At 37.8% G+C, this 16402-nt stretch overlaps 1 long non-coding RNA gene across 2 annotated transcripts in view; it reads left to right on the forward strand.

The window, feature by feature from the left end:
- Window positions 1–6299, forward strand: part of LOC122235989 — an 11675-nt gene extending 5376 nt beyond the window's left edge. For both annotated transcript variants that reach the window (XR_006214188.1, XR_006214187.1), the window contains exon 3: window positions 6108–6299. This is a non-coding gene — a long non-coding RNA (uncharacterized LOC122235989). The remainder of the gene's footprint in view (window positions 1–6107) is intronic.
- Window positions 6300–16402: the final 10103 nt, after the last annotated feature.

Genomic DNA, 16402 nt, shown 5'->3' on the forward strand with positions numbered 1-16402 from the left:
CAGGTGACAGATGATGATGGAGTGGACTAGGACAATAGAAATGGCTTGGAGAGTGGGGACAACAGGATGAAGAGAATCAAGAGAATTTCGTGATTAATCAAGTAAAAGTGTACATAAGAAGATGGACTCTAGGATGACGGGGTTTCTAGTGTGGGTAACTGGGTAGATGAAAAGCTATTCAGCATAATGGATGATAGGAAGTGAAGTAGATTTACTGGTCAACATTCATTCATTCACTCACCAAACAGATATTTCCTGAATGATTTCCATTTTGGGCACAAGTTTGAGATGCCTTAAAATATTCAGGTTTGAGATGTTTAGCAAACTCGTAGAGAAAGGCACCTAAAACTCAGAAGAGGCACGTAAAAGACACCTAAAACTCTGCATTGTGTTGGTGTTATTAACAACATTGTGATATATGTTCTTGTGGGCAAATTTTTGCCCAGATGTTCAATTAACTATATTGTGCAGAAGGTATTAGTGAAATGAGAATTAGTTCAAATGTCTAATAATCCAATACCATGTTACTGATATTACTTTCTTAAATAATATCCTTTAGTGTTCTTGTACAATTAGCATAATTTTTTTTCCAAAAAGAACAAATGTGCAACTGCATAATTGAGTAGTATATGACTGGTTTATGAAAAACTGACATAGAATAAAAGGTTAAAAAATCCTCTTCATAAGCATTTTTATTACCCCTGAAGGAACTGCTACCTTCAGCATCTTTAGGAGTGTACTTTGAACTTACAACATTTTATATATGTATAATACTTATTCATTGTTGATAGCTTTATGAATACTTACATTCCTTTTTGGGAAACGGGCAAAATTTACAAAGAACTTAAATATATGTATACTTTTTGATCCAATAATCCAACTTCTGGAAATTCAACTGTTCTAAATAATCCAACCATGAAAAAAGCTATATGCATGATGATGTTTATCGCAAGTTTATTTTTATTTTTTGAAGCAAAGGAAGCAATCTTGACATCCAAGTTCATCTATATGTATTCATTAAAATTATGGTTAGGAAAATTATAGAAAGATATGGAAAATGTGTATTATAGAATGATAAGAGAGAAAAAGCAGAAAAATTTTTAAGTAGATTATAATTACAATTATATATATATATATATATATATATATATGTATGAAAAATAATGGGAGTAAATTTGCCAAAATAGCAACAATAGTTATATTTGAATGGGGAAATTAAGGATTACTATTTTTAGTTTTCAAATTATCTATGTATCAGAGATTGATCATTTTTGTTTTCCCAGAAACCACTGGCCCCTTTTCTGGTAAAAGTGCCCTGACTTTCCCTAGGGAATTGATAGTTCCTTCTCTGAGTTCAGGTGGTTTTAGTGAGGTTGATGCCACCCCTGCCAGGCTCATTAGAGGCAATTAGGTCATTAGAGGCAATTAGAGCCAATTCTAGGAAGTTTATTGGAACTTTTGGAAATGATGCAGGTTCTTTCCACTGTGACTTGCTAAGAAGATAGGATATAAGTCTGGAGCTTCAGGCAGCACTATTGTCATCATGGGGGTAGAATCCATCTGTGAAAAGAGCCAAGACAGAGCAAAGCAGAGATGAGATGGAAGAAGGAGACTGAAGCCTGGGAACATTGTTTGAGCCTCTGGAGGTAGTCATGTCTAATGTAAAACTACTCCTGGACTTTTCAATTACACGAGCTCACAATTTTTTTTTTTTTGTAAGCCAGATTTATTTTTTTGTCTTTTAGTTTACAACACAAAGAGCTTCAGTCACTTCAATCACTAATAATCAGATCATATTCATTTTATGTTTTTTTATTATTTTTTTTTAATGTTTATTTATTATTGACAGAAAGACAAAGAGTGTGAGCAGGGGAGGGGTAGAGAGAGGGGGAGACACAGAATCCAAAGCAGGCTCCAGGCTCTGAGCTGTCAGCACAGAGTCCAACACGGGGCTCGAACTCACAGACCACGAGATCATGACCTGAGCCAAAGTTGGTCACCTAACCAACTGAGCCACCCAGGCGCCCCCCCCCCTTTTTTTAATTGTGTTTAAAAAATGTGTTTTTTAAAAAATCATATGCATCAATACACATTCCTGAAGCATTCTAAATAAGCATTCTGAAGTTTGAATTCATTTATTGAGCTGTACTAGAAGCATGGATGAAATATTGATATTAATTTCAAGATTCCAGAAAAAAGATCTTGACTTTGCCCAATCACATTGCCCTCCTAAAGTTACTAAAGTATTTAAACAGAGGGAAGAAATACAAATGGACTTATTAGAAATTGGGCTAGTGTTTGTAATTCCTGGCAATAGACATCTCTTTGTCTCTCTGGCACACTTCTCCTCCTAACAGCATCTCCTACTGTTTTTTTGGGAACTACTTCCCCTTCCAACTCTCCCAGGGGATCAGATTATCTAAATTAGGCCATTGGGGCCCTTTTGGGATTTTTTTTAATACAAATTAAGGAAAGAGATTCTTTTTTTTTCTCCAGAGGGAAAGCTGAAAGATGCAGGTGTTCAGATTCTAGCTTACAGAAGATGCTGGTCTGAGAGAAAGAAGCCAATTTGCTGAGGAAAGCAGGGGCAAAAGACAGTCCAGAAGGCATATTTATCCAGTTATAGTCACCCCCAAGGATAAAATAGCTACATTCCTGCCCTTCCATAGTTTGATTGTATAAGGCAATAAATTCTTTTTCTTCCCCTAAGCTACTTTCCACTGGATTTGCTCATTTGCATCAGAGAGTCCTGACTAAAATTATCTCCAGTGCCATGCCCTAATGACCTAGGTAGGGTCCTGTGGCCAAGCCTAAAGGCCACTGTAGATCTGTCCTTTCCCTAAATCCAAATCTTGGGACTTGCCAACTTCTAGTCAATGGCATGTTGCTGGAGACAAAGCCACCAAGCCAAGGATATGCACTTAGGAATATGTCTGTCTTAGTGTTTTGGGGCTGCTATAACAGAATACTCTAGACTGAATGACAGCAGAAACTTATTTCTCACAGTTTGGGAAGGTTGGAAGTTCTAATATCAAGGTGCCAGCAGATCTGATGTCTGGTGAAGACCTGCTTCCTGGATTATAGATGGCCTTTTTTCACTGTGTCCTCCCATGTCACAAGGGAGCTATCTGTTGTCTCTAAGAGCACTAATCCCATTCATGAGGGGTCCACCCTCATGATCTTTCCAATGGCCTCACTTCCAAATACCCTTACATTGGGGATTAGATTTCAACATATGTATTTGGGGAGGGAGCATGAACATTCAGTCTATATCAGTATGAATGACAAAGACAGAAGATAATGCAACATGACAGGACATATTTCCAATAGGGAAGCCCTCAGTCAATGTGCCCACTTAGTTGAATAGAAGGAGTGGGAGGGAGGGAGGGGGAGAGAGAGAGACAGAGAGAGAGGTTAAGACCAGTCAGCTGTGAAGAGGCAGATTCTTAGCTATAAAGAAGAAGGAACTAGAGATACCAGAAGGCTGACTGTGGTTTAATTTACCCAACCATCTACATGGCACTAATAAATGGAAGAAACAACAACTAGGAAATATGGTTCAGTCAATGACTTGGAACCCAACTGGATTAACAATTCTTTCTCCTCTGGGAAAGGGAGAAAGGAAAAAAAAAAGTGATAGAAGAGAGGAGACAAAGGTAGAGAATCTGATGGAGGTTGCCTTCCACCTAGTTATGTGGCTGTTAAGCACTTGAGATGTGGCTAATACAACTGAGGAATTGAATTTTTAAACTTGCTTAATTTTAATTTTAAAACTGCAGTAGTGTAAAATATTTCTCCATTAAGCACAGATTTATTGTTTTGGTAGGATCATATTTCACTTTAACCACTGTGTTGTCTCAGATTTTATTACCATAGTATAGTGTGTGTGTTAGGCCTGTGTGTCATTTCTAGTATTACACATAAACACATCACTGATCTAATCAGTGTCAACCTCCTGATTCCATTTGAATGATATTTTTTCTAATTTTTTTTAACGTTTTATTTATTTTTGAGAGAGAGAGAGAGAAAGAGAGAGAGAAAGCACAGGAGGGACAGAGAGAGAGAGAGAGAGAGGGAGACACAGAATCCAAAGATAGGTTCCAGGCTCTGAGCTAGCTGTCAGCACAGAGCCCGACACGAGGCTGGAACCCACGAACCGCGAGATCGTGACCTGAGCCGAAGTCAGATGATTAACCGACGGAGCCACCCAGGCGCCCCTGAATGATATTTTTTCTAAGCACCAATGTAATGTAATGCATTTATCTGAATATTTTATGCAGGCAGTTTGGGTTATAGTGGTACCTATGTAAATTATAACTGGTAACTAAATTGAAACACATTATTGTAATTATAATACAATTCAATTATTTTTCCAGATTAAAAAAATAAGGATGGATGGATTTTTAAATTTAAAACAAGGGCGTAATACTGATGTAGAGTCAAATGAAAATGCAAACGCTAGTGCTATGCCCAGAAAAGTAAAGAAAAAAGATAGATCGAAAGAAGGAAAGCTGCAAATTTCACACTGAATTGCAATTTGCTGTTACAAAACCCAAAAAAACCAAAAAACTATTTGTCACATAAAAAGCATTTTAAAGATAAGAAAATGGACATGGTCAACAAATAAATAGTAAATTTGATCAATAGTCAAAAGAAGATCAATGAAGTTAATTGCCTGAAAACCATGATTAAATGACCAACAAAACATTCTTAAATGATTTTTAGCAAGATCTGAGTTTGTAACATTGTTCAGCTATAAAACAACTTGAATTCTTGTGTGCACCTGCACACATGAACACTTTTAGATGGAGAGATGGTATAAAAAGTTGTGTGTTTTAGAAATCTTGTTAGAAAATTATGAAGAAAAGACTAAAACATGTATTTTACAAAAAGCGAAATATCTCTAGTTAAAGCCACCAAATAATTTTTCATAGCATACGAGAACTTTCTAACAACATCAAAGATCAACTGATTCAAATTTTAAAAATTGCTAATGAGAAACTCATTTTTTTGTTCCTTTTTAATATATATTGAAAATACTTGTGCCTAGTTTTCAGAAGCACAGTATGAAGTATCATGGATACAGTTAAAATTTTTCAGTATATATGTGCAAATGAACATGAATCATTGTTGGTTTATGAAATGGTGAAAGAAGTAGGAGACAATAAATTTAATAACTTTGTGTTCTTTTCATTTTGGTTGAATAGAAGAGTTTTATAAAGATTTATTGTGCGATTAACTAAATTTTTTGGAAACAGAAGTAATGCTTGCTAAATATTTAGTGATCAAAGATGAAAATGTCAGTGTGTTACTGACTTATGATTTCTCACTATCATGTTTCTCAAGGAACACCTAAATTTGAAGCTCTAAGGGGGGGAGAGAAGTTATATGAGACCTATAAATCTGCAAGCATTTATGTTGAAATTGAACATTTTTGTGATATAAATCAATCCTAAAACTTGTATACTTTCTCTAATATGGACCAAAATGTATAAGGTTTTATTCATGATTGGCAGTATTACATAAATTAGCTGGATAAACTGCAAGAAAATTTTGAATAACAGTTTAATATTTATAAATTTAGAGTTACTTTCAATTTATATAAAATCCTTTGGAATTTGATACTAATCGTACAAGAGTTAGTGAGTTTATTTAACTTGGACAAACATGATTCTGAACCTGAAATATATTTGTTTTAAAGTCAAAGAAATTCTTCTATAAAAGATGAACCAGTTTTAGAAATGTGAATGGAGATATTAAAGGGATTTGATGTTTTGACAGTTGACTCAGTTATTGCAAAACTCTTCAACATGTCTGGATAGAACAACTTGGGTATATAAATCTGCTTTTTCCATTGTAAATTTTATGAAACTCAACCACAGATCAAGTTATTTCTGAGGAAAATTTTGCATCTGCATTGAGATGTGGTATACCTGCAGAATACACATCAGATTTCAAAAACTTAGTATGACAAAAGGAATGGAAAATACTCAATAATTTCATATTGATTGCATATTGAAATGATAATATTAGAAATATATTAGATAAATAAAGCATTATTGAAATTAATTTATACCTCTTTTTACTTTTTTTGATCTGACTACTAGAAAATTTAAAGTTTCATATGTGGATTGCATTAAACTCCTACTGGAAGCACTGGTCTAGAATGTGAAGCGTGTGAATGGATGACTGTCCCTTCCATGATTGGCCAGCTCTTGGAGGATGGAATCCACAGATTGCTGATCATTTGCTTCCTGTACATTACTTTGATGTAAAGGTATTACATGAAAGAATACTTTTCATGTAGTAAATAATCAATAAATGTGCTTGCTAAATTTAATTTAATTTGGAATGAGACACTACTTTCTGAGAAGCTACTTTCATCTTGTGGATGTTAATATTTATTATTTTTTTATTTTAGAGAGAGAGAGAGAGAGGAGAGCATGAGCAGGGGAGAGGGGCAGAGGGAGTAGAGAGAATCTTAAGCAGGCTCCATGCTCAGTGTGGAGCCCAACACCAGGCTTGATCCCATGACCCTGGGATCATGACCTGAGCTGAAATCAAGAATTAGATACTCAACTGACTAAGCCTCCCAGTGCCCCTCATCTTGTGGAGTTTTAGAACATTACCAGCAATGACCACTCATCTTAGATTGTATTTTTTCAACCACAGGGATATATTTCTTACGTCTTCCATTAGGTGCCAGTTCTTTGAGGCATCTTTATTTGCTTCTGAGTTCACCACAGTGCCAAATACTTACAGGTACTATAATTGTGCTCTTTCTGCACTGATTACTTCTGTTGGCACCAAGATAGAAATACAAAGGTAAAATATCAGGAAGAATTCTGAGGAAAAAGAGAAGAGAGAGTGGGGGACAAAGGAGATCTTAAGAAAGAAATGGCTGAAACTGTATTTCATGAAGCAAGCAATGGGGTGGAGAGCTGTCATAAATACCAAATACCACTAGGAGAGAGATCCCAACAGAGCAAGGTAAATACAAAGCCCAAGGGTCAGTCACTGCTGAAATAAATGAACAGGAAGTTAGGGCTTAGAAGCTAAGATGTAGAATGATCAATTCAATCAATGCCCAAGCACAGAAGTTATAGTACGTTTGAAGATCTGAGTCCAGAAGGCTTCTAGGAAGATGTTTTTGTTCACCCAGAATGAGCCTGGCATATAACAATTTTATCTATTCAAGCTCTTATTATTATTATTATTCTGCTTGATGGAAGGGGGACCAGAGCTGGAATGTCTTATGTGATCGCCCATTACATTACTCAAGGAAGCACAGGGAACAGAAGAGACTTCCCAGGAGTAGGCTCCTTCCCCTAACTGGTTCTTCTTCACTGACAGAAAGTAAAGAATTAGGGTGGATCTCTGTGGCTCTTTCAAGGCTTGAGGAATGTGTGAAGTATGCTCAGGTGCAGTGTGGGGTAGTAATTGTCAACACTTAGAAGGCTGCAGTACATACCCTAAGTATGCACATGTCAGTTTATATGGGTCAGCCGCAGATTCCAGCCTGAATTCAAGAGAATTGCCTGAGAATTCTCAGCCCTTGCATTTCCTGACCTCTGGCACTCTTCACCAGGTCCAACCCCAACTTAATCACCTTGACCTCTATTTTATCTCTGTAGGCCTGTCTGTATATATATCCTATCTTATAATTTGGTCCTAGCTTGACTCTGAATTTCTAGTTCATCCCTTTGGCTCCCAGCTTCCCCCTTTGCCTCCCACAGGAAATGCCCACTCTAGGCTCAGTCTTGAGGAATCTCATCTGGCCACAGCCATTCAGTTGGCTATACTGACATTCAGGAGCTGGGGTGAGAAAGCCAACATTTTGTCTAAAATCTATACCTATGAGGGACTCTCCCTGGTTCTATAGCAAGATGAACTTAGTCATTCATATGTCCTACTTTCAGTTTACAGAAAATAGGATACTATGAAAAAACAGAGTATTTCAGAAGCAACACCCCACACCATTGGTTCAATTACCAAAAGATATGAAGGAATGTTAACATTACCTATAAGCTTCATGGACTTTTACTCACCATGCCACTTTCTCTCTGGGTGTACCAAATAAGTGTGCCACTTCTTAGGAAGTTGGTCTGGGCAATGGAAGACTTGCCACACAGACAAAAAAGAAAAAAAGTATATTTCTAAAAAAAAAAAAAAAAAATATATATATATGTATATATATGGAAAAGCTACTTGACATGCAGAAAATTCATATATTTATAAAATTTATTATATGTATTATACACTTACATATATTATATACATATATACATATGTATATTATATACCTACACATACATTATATATATATACACATAGCAAAGCTACATACAGAGTTTATGCCAAGAGCCTTTGTCCCTACCAGAGGACATACTTTCTGAAGCTGTGGCTGTTGCCCTTCACAACTACAGCATGTGAGCTTCCAGAAGGTTTCTTGTGCCCTCAACTTTCCCCTGGGAAAATTAAGTTGTCTTCCTCATAAGAGTTAGTGGGAACATACCTAAGTGACTTAGCCTCCCTAAGCCATAGATTCTTCATCAGTATAAGGGAGATAAGAGTACCTACTTGAGAACTGTGAGAATTAAGTGACCTAATGGACGTACAAAGATTAGGATGTAGCTGGCACATAATGAGCACTCAGTCTAGGTTAGCTGTTGTTGCCCTGCTCCTTCAGGGTAAACTGCACAGGCCCTTTTCCTGTCAACACTTCTCAAGAAAGTGGTGGATGGTGTCTGCTCCCACATCCCCATGAGATATCCTCTACTGAGGTTTCGGAGCATAGTACATTCAGATTTTCTATTGGTGGCTTTTCTGTAAAGAGGCACTGGTGTTTGGTGAAGGGATATGTGAAGTGAACCCAAAGTGGAACTCCCGCCTCAGCCTAGAAGGAAAGTAGATACTCGTCCACTGATCAGTGGGGAGATTTGCATGTTTCTAGAGAAGTGAGGTTGGCATGTTATTGTTATAAAATCTTCTGAGTGGCTCGGGATGGTATCTTGTGGAGAACAGGACTCTTCTAGTTGGGTGTTAGACCTCATTCTGACCCTAACATACTTTTCCTTAGAAAACACACTGATAACTCGCTGCCTTTTCTTTTTTTTTTTTTAATTATTTGAAAATTGGGCATTAAAATAGATAAGCTCAAAGTCCCTTTCAGGTCTAACATTCTAGAATTATGTAATTTGTGAATCACAATGGTTTAGGAAAAACATAAGGAAATAGGTCTCTCCTCCTTGCGGGACGCACTCATAATTTCTGAACATCTTATTAAAGATTAGAGGGGAAAAAACCTAACGGGCCCATCTGGCTATTTTAAGGGCCCATTAACATAACTTCATAAGACATTTTGTTACTGACTCTCATAATTCTGCAGCTCCAAGTTCAAGAAAGTTCTCATACTGTGCTGTGTTAACACTGAAAAGTGGGGGTGAAGGAGAAAAACGAGTATATGCCCACATCTCAGTACACTGTACCCAACTCTGCAGTCACCTTGCATGGTGTCTGGGCCAAAGATTGATGAGATGAATGTGACTCAGATGAATACCTTTCCAGCATGTATCCTGTGTAGCCCACTAGAAACTACCCAAATACCTATCAAGGATAGAGTAGATAAACAAATAGTGAACTATACATGATTAAATTCTATTAACGACAAAGAATGAACTACTGTGCATGTGACAATATGAATAAACATTACAAACATGGTATTGATCAGAAGTCATATACAAAAAGAATATATATAAAAGAATATATACTGTATGATTCCATTCATAAAGTTTTGAAAAAGGAAAATGTTCATTTATGATATTAGATATTAGGATAGTAGTTACTTTTGAAGAAGAGGGTAGAGATTAGGAGGGGGAGTGAGGGAGGCTACTTAAGTATTTATAATATTATATTTCTTTCTTTTTAAGGATCTTTTTTGTTGTTTATTTGAGAGAGAGAGGAGAGAATGCACATGAGCAGGGGAGGGACCGAGGGGGGTGCGGAGAGAGAGAGAGAGAGAGAGAGAGAGAGAGAATCCCAACCAGGCTCTGCACTTTCAGTGCAGAAGCTGATGTGGGGCTTGAACCCACAAACCATGAGCTCATGACATGAACTGAAACAAAGTGACACTTAACCAACTGAGGCACCCAGGTACTCCTAGAATACTCTAATTCTTGATTGGGGAAGTAGTTACTTGGGTGTATGTACTTCATGAAAATCCATCAAGTTGTATACTTAAAATAGATAGTTTGTAACATTAAGGAACATTTTTAAGTTGGAGTTCCACCCACAACAAATGATAAGATACACTGAAGGAATGGAATACACACAATTTCTGTAACTTCCTGAGATTTGTTTTGCATAGAATTTGCACGCTCTCTGAGACTAAAGTGATGGATGAGATTTTGGCAAAATTGAGAGGGAGCAGGAGGAATAGAGACAGAAGCATGAGAAAAGCATAAAAGTGAGCAAATACACATCATGTTCAGTGACAAGTGAGAGGTGAAGTATCATGGGAAAGGTGGCTGAGAGGGACTTTGGGGCCATACTGTGGAAGGTTTTGAATAAAAGGCAGGGTTTGTTCTTCATCTCACAGGTCCTAGAAAGCCAGTGTGAGTTTTGAACAGGGAAGTAATATTCACTTACCCCAGTTCTTTATCATTTTAATAGGGTGAGGTGTGGGGAAGGTACCTGAACTTATTCAGAAATGTTTTTATCCTAGGCTGATGGGTACACATCCCCACCCCACCCACACACACGTGCACATACAATGTATTTATTTATAAAATGAATATTTCCCCACACAACAATCCAAGGAAGGGGGTCATTCTTATCTCACAAATGAGGAAATTGATGCTTAGAAAAGCTAAGTAACTTGTGAGAGGACCACAGAAATGGCCTTCTGCCCACAGTGGGACAACTTTGTTTTTCTTGTTTTTTTTGTTTTGTTTTGTTTTTGTTTGTTTGTTTGTTTGTTTGTTTGTTTTTAGAGTGATCCCAGGGAACAGAGCATAGAGGGACTCAGCAAGTGATTTATTCATTGGAAGTGGGAGGTGTGAATAGGGAGAGGAAACAAAGAAAGCTTCAGAAGCATTCTGCAGAGGCCACTTTGCAGGGCAAGTGGCTGGCATGGTTTCCATGGTAACAGGTACCAACCCTGCCACAAAACCTCAATCTCCTCTTGGCCAGAGAAACTGATTTGATGATTTCACTCAAGCTGTGGAGTCAGCCACTCAATCCTGTGTCAGCTCGGGGCACTGCCTCTAGAAAAATACTTTTTATTTTAGCAGGTCATTATTAATGATTATTCTTTCTTGTCTCAGAAGTGTTCTTCTCAGTGATATGCTGGGTGAATGAGTGCTTTTTGAAATTTTCCGTCTCCTTCATAGCTTTCAGATTTGGCTCTTGTGAAAGAGTTGAGAAGGTGGAAAATTACCTTTACTCATACTGAGGTCTGTATCACTGATTGTCTTTCTATATGTGAATCTATGATGTGCCATTTTCTCATTAACATCCAATAGTGGTTTTGAAGTCAGATGATGGTTTTGGTTCAGTTCTAGACCCACCCCTTCCTACTTCTATAATTTGAAGCAAGTTAATAAATCTCCCAGATTCTCAGTTTTCTTATCTTTCTTTATTATGGGATATGATACCAGTACTTGCTTCATAATGAGAAATTGGTTATAAAGTGCTTAACATACAGCCAAAAGCTAAATATATGATTATCAATCACATATCTAGACTGTTTTCTGGCTTTTCCATTACTTAACAGAGAATTTCTTCGTAATTTTTAACACCTATTATTCAAATGAGTTGGAAAATGGGGTGTTTCAAGCGATTGAATATTATGAGTACCTGAGTTGATGCACACACACACACACACACACACACACACACACTCAACATACAAGACCTAGAATATTTAGGGAATAAGATTCACAATTGTATGCAAGAGGCAACAGTATTGCAAAGCACTTAAAATGCAGAATTTGAATTCAATCGGCTAACTCCAGAGACCCTACTTTAAACTTCCAAAGATATGGACATAAATGGGTTCTGTGTGCATCCATTTTAGAAATACGTAAGCCGTGGCATTCCTTTTTATCTACAAGTTTATTACACCTGAAAACACAGACCCTCATTTTGTGGCCATGAGAAAATCATTTAACCTTTCAAGATGAATTTCTCCGAACTGTAAAATGGAGACAATCTTAATACCTCCTTTCTACAGTTATTCTGAAGTTTAAATGAGACTGTAAATGAAAAAGGACTTAGCATACCATATACACTCATTAAATGTCAGCGTAATGTATTCTTTTAGTGCCCCACCTGGATCCTCTTTACAGGCAATGTGCCCACCCCCTAGCTGCCACCTGTGTTGACTGATAATAATTCACAGCTGCCCCCACTCCTGAAAATAGCCCTCCTCAGCCAAACAGCAGTCTTCTTGCCCAGGAGGCAACACCCCCTACTGCCCAGGGCAGGTCTCAGCCAATGGCAACAGGCTTCATGGCATAAAAGGCTGGCCTCTTTTTCTTTTTTTTCTTTTTTTTTATTTTTTATTTTTTTTATTTTTATTTTTATTTATTTTATTTATTTATTTATTTTTATTTTTATTTTTTAATATATGAAATTTACTGTCAAATTGGTTTCCATACAACACCCAGTGCTCATCCCAAAAGGTGCCCTCCTCAATACCCATCACCCACCCTGCCCTCCCTCCCACCCCCCATCAACCCTCAGTTTGTTCTCAGTTTTTAACAGTCTCTTATGCTTTGGCTCTCTCCCACTCTAACCTCTTTTTTTTTTTTTTTTCCTTCCCCTCCCCCATGGATTTCTGTTACGTTTCTCAGGATCCACATAAGAGTGAAACCATATGGTATCTGTCTTTCTCTGTATGGCTTATTTCACTTAGCATAACACTCTCCAGTTCCATCCATGTTGCTACAAAAGGCCATATTTCATTCTTTCTCATTGCCACGTAGTATTCCATTGTGTATATAAACCACAATTTCTTTATCCATTCATCAGTTGATGGACATTTAGGCTCTTTCCATAATTTGGCTATTGTTGAGAGTGCTGCTATAAACATTGGGGTACAAGTGCCCCTATGCATCAGTACTCCTGTATCCCTTGGATAAATTCCTAGCAGTGCTATTGCTGGGTCATAGGGTAGGTCTATTTTTAATTTTCTGAGGAACCTCCACACCGCTTTCCAGAGCGGCTGCACCAATTTGCATTCCCACCAACAGTGCAAGAGGGTTCCTGTTTCTCCACATCCTCTCCAGCATCTATAGTCTCCTGATTTCTTCATTTTGGCCACTCTGACTGGCGTGAGGTGATATCTGAGTGTGGTTTTGATTTGTATTTCCCTGATAAGGAGCGACGTTGAACATCTTTTCATGTGCCTGTTGGCCATCCGGATGTCTTCTTTAGAGAAGTGTCTATTCATGTTTTCTGCCCATTTCTTCACTGGGTTATTTGTTTTTCGGGTGTGGAGTTTGATGAGCTCTTTATAGATTTTGGATACTAGCCCTTTGTCCGATGTGTCATTTGCAAATATCTTTTCCCATTCCGTTGGTTGCCTTTTAGTTTTGTTGGTTGTTTCCTTTGCTGTGCAGAAGCTTTTTATCTTCATAAGGTCCCAGTAATTCACTTTTGCTTTTAATTCCCTTGAAAAGGCTGGCCTCTTTGCCTCAAGGTGGGATTACTTTGTGGTGCAATTTCAGTCCCTCTGTAGAATTAAACTGAAACTAGTCTTCAGCAAACAAGAGGTACCAGTCTCTTGTTTAAGCTTTCTACCTCTGTCCTACTATGCTTTTACACCTCTTATCCTGAGAGCACTTTCCCAGGCACTTAAAAGAAACTTCATCTCAGTCCTGGCTACTCGGGAACCCAACTGAAGACAACTGACATCAGAAATGGTTTTAGGAAGCCAACCCCAGGAATGGAACTCTGGGGTTGGCTCCCTTGCTGGCTGGAAGGCAATGAGCACCCCACAGCTGAAGGTAGGTGAAGAATTGATCTTCCCTGTTATGCTACACAGTGTGATTGCTAAGATTTTCATCTGTAATGAGCTGGGATGGGATTCAGGTGGAAGGAGATGTGCTAATTGGTGCAATGTCTCTCCTCGAGAGGCATGAGAAAAAAATGACCATAAGGTCTCTGGAACTGGATGGGTAGTTGAAGAAAGGAAATTACAGACTCAGATTTATTGGTCAAAAATTTAAAGTAAAACATGAGTTAGAAGGCCTTAATTCCTGTAGTTGGGATGGAGTTGGGGCAAAAACAGCTGAAGATTGGGCAGAGGACCTAAGTGCAATAATGCAAACTTTGAAAAGACTGAGTTTTCAGCCTTGGCAAGTTTTTTAAGCCAACAATGGGGACTTAATGGGGAGACAGTGAAATCCTGAGACTTGGGAGGGAGATGTCCTCGTAGATGCATTTTGAACTTTGATTCTTCTAAACACTTTGATTCTGCAGAAGCGGCCTACTTCTCATTATCAAAGATAGAGCCTCCTACCCCCACTTTGCTTGAAGACTACAAAAAGACTTCAAATAAGGCCTTATAAAATGGTGCAGGGTCCTTTTCAGGATATGCTCCCAATTACCCTCCTGGACATCAGACTCCTAACAAACATCAAATCTCAGCATAGCTTGGTCAGAAAAGTGCTGGGCTAGCCAAGGGAGAGATGATATTATATATTGAAAGGGCCTCAGGACCTAATGAAAATTTATTGGCAGAAGCTGGGAGAGTGTGTCTAAGAGAGGACCCTGAGGATGCTTGATCGAGGGGGAACAGAATATAAAATTGCTTAAGGGAAAGTTTGTGGATATGGGAGCACTTCATCACAGCCATAAATCAATACCCTATCAAGAGCCTAGAAGTTGACTCCAAATTGTTGCGTTATCTTTCAGAAGATTGGAAAAAGCAATGACCTCCACAAAGGGTAGTAAAAATGTAAGAACTGCTGTAGCAAATGATGGAGGAAAAATTGGAAAGCTCAGAGAAGGTGGGTATGTTGATTTGGATCTGCTATATAAGATCAGAAAACCCACTAGCTGCCCAAATTCTCAGGAGGGACCAGAGGTCACTCCATTTAGTGAGGCAATAAGGAATATACTGGTGAGGGGGACGTCAATAAATTTGAGAATCTCAGTAGTAGCTGTCTTTTGTAGGTTAGAACTGATGGTCACATATCTGGACTCCCTCATAGCAATGGGATCAAATTCTGGAAAAAGCAGAGGCCAGATGGCAGCCCTTAACTGTTGGAAGCCAGGGTGACAATAATAAGCATAAGGTCAGAATGGTAGCCAGAGACTATAAGAGACTCACTTCAGATTTAAGGACACAGGCAGGCTCAAAGTGAAGGGATGGAAAAATATATTCCATGCAGGTATAAACTAAGAGAAAGAAGGGGTGGCTGTACTTATTTCAGAAAAAATAGAATTTAAGTAAAAAATGCTAATAAGCAAAGAAGGTCATTATATAATGATAAAGGGGTCAACTCATCAAGAAGATAAAACAATTGCACCTTCCAATTGTGCAATAGAGTGGTATTAACTATAGTCACCATGTTTTACATTAGATCCTTAGACTTTGTCTTATAGCTAAAATTTTGTGCCCTTTTACCAACCTTTCCCTATTTCCCCCCAGTTTCTAGCAACAACTTTTCTACTCTGTTTTAGTGAGTTTGCTTTTTTTTTTTTTCTTCATGCCTAACTGATACCACTGGACATATTTTCTCTGCCTTATTTCACTTAGCATAATACCCTCAAGTTCTATTTATGTTGGAAACATAATTGTTTCAAGTGGCAGGATTTCCTTCTTTCTCATGGCTGAATAATATTCCATTGTGTATGTATGTTGTGTGTATATACACACACTGAATCTTCTTTATTAATTTATCTACCAATGGATGCTTGGGTTGTTTCCATACCTTGACTATTGTGAATAATGCTGAAATGAACATGGGTACAAATATCTTTCATATCCTGCTTTCATTTCTTTTGAATATATATCCAGAAGAGGGATTGGTGAATCAAGATGGTGTTTTATTTTTAATTTTTGAGGAAACTTTTGTTGTTTATCATAGTGGCCACACCAGTATACATTCTTATCTGCTGTATACAAGGATTCTTTTTTCTCTACATCCTCAACATCACTTGTTATCTTCTGTCTTTTTGATGATAGCCATTCTAACAGATGGGAGGTGGTATCTCATTGTGATTTTGATTTGCATTTCCCTGATGAATAGTGATGTTGAGCACCTTTCTATGTACCTGTTGGCCATTTATATGTCCTTATGAGAAAAATGTCTATTGAGATCCTCTGCCCATTTTTTAATTAAATATAATGTATTGTCAAATTGGTTTCCATACAACACCCATGCTCATCCCA

This window comes from Panthera tigris, chromosome F3 (assembly GCF_018350195.1).
Source record: "Panthera tigris isolate Pti1 chromosome F3, P.tigris_Pti1_mat1.1, whole genome shotgun sequence".
Taxonomy (NCBI): Eukaryota; Metazoa; Chordata; class Mammalia; order Carnivora; family Felidae; genus Panthera; species Panthera tigris.